The sequence below is a fragment of the Prosopis cineraria genome, unplaced genomic scaffold, assembly GCF_029017545.1.
Source record: "Prosopis cineraria cultivar Desert tree isolate PC_DT_omini unplaced genomic scaffold, ASM2901754v1 PC1, whole genome shotgun sequence".
In the NCBI taxonomy this organism is placed as follows: Eukaryota; Viridiplantae; Streptophyta; class Magnoliopsida; order Fabales; family Fabaceae; genus Prosopis; species Prosopis cineraria.
Genome location: NW_026555332.1, coordinates 3,517,909 through 3,521,670, shown reverse-complemented (window position 1 = coordinate 3,521,670; position 3,762 = coordinate 3,517,909). Strand labels below are relative to the sequence as shown.

The 3,762-nt window shown below is 37.7% G+C and overlaps 1 pseudogene; it reads left to right on the top strand.

Annotated features, from left to right (window-relative positions):
* The first annotated feature begins 306 nt into the window (after nt 1-306).
* LOC129321703 (uncharacterized protein At4g06744-like) lies at nt 307-1,336 on the top strand (annotated as a pseudogene).
* The last annotated feature ends 2,426 nt before the right edge of the window (nt 1,337-3,762 follow it).

The window sequence follows — 3,762 nt, the reverse complement described above, 5'->3', positions numbered from 1 at the left end:
TTCATTCTCATAAATTGAAATATGTTGAAAGTAGTTAAAAGGGGTGGAGTATTTTCCACGCATTCAATATTTTTTGTCAACGATAAACTTCAGCTGTCATTCATTCCATTAATTGCTATTGAGACCAATGCATCCAACTATAAGGAAAAACATCAGTCTAATAAAATGGTAAATAATTTACCCTCCAAAAATGATATAGTCCTTGAAAAAAAAAAAAACTAGTCCGTATTCTTGTCTCACATTATTGTGAAACATTTTTATAAGGACAATGATAATTAGGGATCCAAATTTTAAAATTGTCGATTAATGACTAAGGTCCGTGATATGTTAATAAAATATTATGGATCAAGGTACCTACCCATACTTTGTCGGAAAATATGTATTGACGTGAAAGTTGAAACGTTAGTAGGAAAAACTATACACCTCGGTTGTAAAATTATAAGACATGGAAGCTTTAGTAGGAACATATTTGAAAAAATATACAATCTATATTGTTTCCTTAATTAAATGACTGATAATTTTGCGACAAACATTTTTTTTCTCCCAAAATTTACCTCATATTAAATATTGATGGAGTATTTGCTAATATTTAATGGGGAAAACAACATTTCTAGCAAATTATTTCATATATTTACTAGGCTTAATACGATAAACAAAAGGCAGTGGCGGAGCTAGACTTCAATGGATACGCATTCTCCAGGCTGTAGAACGATAAACCGCTGGACCTTTTCAGAATCTTGGCCTCAATTCGAGAGTTAGCATTCTTCCACGTGAACTCCAACAATTTCAGTGGCCAAGTCCCACCTCAAATCTCCCAATTCCCATATTTCTTCGAGCTCGACCTCTGCAACAACAAGATAAGCGGTGAGTTCCCAAAAGAGGTCCTTTTATCGAAACAACTTGTGTTCTTGGATCTCAGGTTCAACGAACTTTACAGTTCGATTCCACCGCAGCTCTTTAAGCTGCCACCAGAAGTCATCTTCATCAACAACAACCAGCTCATCAGATGCCTTCCCGATGACTTCGGGTCCATGCCGGCTAGGTATCTTACATTCACTAACAAGTTAACCGGTTCGATCCCCAAGAGTATTGGTAAAGCCACGAACATCGCGGAGGTGCTATTCCTGGGGAATCAGTTTTCTAGTTGTTTACCTTATGAGATTGGGTTCCTCGTCAAAGCTACGGTTTTGACATGAGCAAGAACTGGCTGATCGATCCAATCCCACACTCTTTTGCCTGCTTGGATAACATCCAGTTATTAAACAAAACAGACAGTAAAAGGAAAAACAATGTTGTCCTTTTATTCATACATAATTATGATACAAGGGGTAAATAATAAAAAATAAAATAATAAAGAATAAAAAATATGTTTATTATTTACAATAGGCCTGGAGGACCTCCTATGTAGCTAAAGTTGCATCCAGCTCAACAGATAGGGTCTGATGTCGACTAAGGTTTGTCTCAAATTCTAGCATTGAATGAAGCTTCTCATTTGAGATAGCTCATGCTCATCCAAGGCCTTATTGTCTACCTTTAGGTCGGACTCTGCAGTACCCGCTTCAGCCTAGGCTAGCTCCTCTTTGGCAATTACTAGTTGACACCTCAAATCACCCACCTTAACCCACAGAGCATGAAGATGATCTACATGAGGAGCGATCTCTTAGACTTGATCATTGGCATCAATCACTTAGGCCTTGGCATTAAGATACTCATCTCTAACAGACCAGTTATTTGTTAAATAGTCTGAAAGGAACGGAATCTTCATATGGCAATGGTTGATGATGCTGTAGCATTCTGGGACTTGAGTGTAGAGGAACGTCAACTCGAGCATGGGAACAGCCTTCACAATGTTTATAGCCCAAATCATCTCCTCATAATGCCCGTTTGGATTTCAGTTGGATATAATAGATTATAAAAATAATTGATTAAGTAGTGGATTTTAATCATAATTGATTATGTTATAATGCAATCTGTTTAGATATTATTTTTCTAAAATTGATTTTAACAGAATTAAAGATGTTTGGATAATCTAATCAAAATTAATTTTCAGCTATATAAATTACTATATAATTTAATTTTTAAATATCAAATATTAATTTTTTGAAGATACAAAGTTTAAATTTTATTAAAAAAAGGGACAAGAAGAGAGTTTAATTTTATTTTTATTAAATTATGTGCTTTGTTTGTAATTTTTTCTTGGGCCTATCTTTGCAATTTTCCCCAATATTTTTGACAAACTTTTGGCAAAAAGCTGATGGAAGGAGTTTACGGGAAATCGTGCATTTTGCCTCTTTAATCGATTTTTGCTTTTTTGTGGTGTGGGTAATTTTGTTCAAAAAATTGATTGTGGGCTGAAAAATCGATTTTCTCTTCTATCTAAACACACACATAGTTTTGGTTAGAAAGTAAAAGCAGATTCTGACTAAGTTGAAACTGAACAACCCTCCAGCATCAAACATCATGTTTATTTCAAGAATGTGGATGCGAGCGAGAAGGGTGTCAGCAGGGGCCGCCCTCATTGAAGTGAGCTAAAAGAGAGAAAAAGCAAGTTAGTGACAATAATAAAAGGAGAATATACAAGAGAGAAGAGCATAACAGATTGACATTTGACTCAGGTCCACAAGTGTTTTATCTTTGCCTATGGAATGGGGGTATGGGCGGACCGCGCAATTGATCAACAGGCCTTCTTTACACAGCCCGTAGGTGTGGTAGGCTCAAATTAGGCCCCTACTAAGGCACCCTAAGTAGAGACCAAAGCGATTATAGTGTTCTCTAAAATTGGAGTGCTAGTGATTGTGGGACCAACTATAGTTACTGCTTAAGGCTCTTCCAAGGGCTTTTTAGATCCTTTGGTCTTGATGGCTCTTGCTGAGCTGATGGGGGGAACCACTTCTGAGGCCTTGGTAAAGGCAGTCTCATGAACTTCATTAGTCGCAAGCCTCGAGTTACCATCCGAGGCTGTAGTGAAAATTCCCTCTTAGTCAGTAGTAGCCTCGAGACCTTTTAGGTCTCTAGCACCATCCATGGCTATAACAGGCGTGGCTTCTGAAACCTCAGTGGCAACCACAAGATCTCCTATGTTCTCCACCACCTTGCAGGCCACCTCGCGAGCAATCTTTATAGGGTCCTCAAGGACTGCCTCAGGACTTATAGCAAAGGCAACCTTTGGGAATCCAAAGTTGTTATAGGAATAGCAAATGTGATTACTTGAGGATCTGACATTGGCTTAGGTATGGTAGTGGAAGTAAACATTTGAGGGTCTAGAGTCTGAGCTTCCACCCTTTCATGGAAAAGGGGACTTATCTTACCGTTATTAGAGTTAGTCAACAAGATCATGGTCCACTGGCATTTATACGTGCGTTTTTCCTTTTGGGGAGTGGGTTTAGCCAAAGAAGGTATAAAGGAAGGTTGATCAGTAAGAGGGGGTGTTGTCTTCTTTCTCCTCTAAGAGTCAGGTAAAGGAGATAGAGCCTACTTCCTTTTATTAGGTCTATCTCCTTTGTCCAAGCAATTTAGGGGTGACTCTTCTTAAATCCATACTTTTTTGGGATTGAGACATGAGAGGTTGCATTATTCCTCTCAATCTTTTTAACTATGGTCCTCAACAAAAGGGCTATCTAGGTCTCCGAAGCAGTGAGAGCATCGATATCCCCCTTTAAGAAATCACTAGCACATGTGATTGTATCTAATCATAGCCTATAAGGATTTAAAACAAGTCAGATTATGTTAAAAAATGAAAAAAAGGAAACATAGAAAACAATA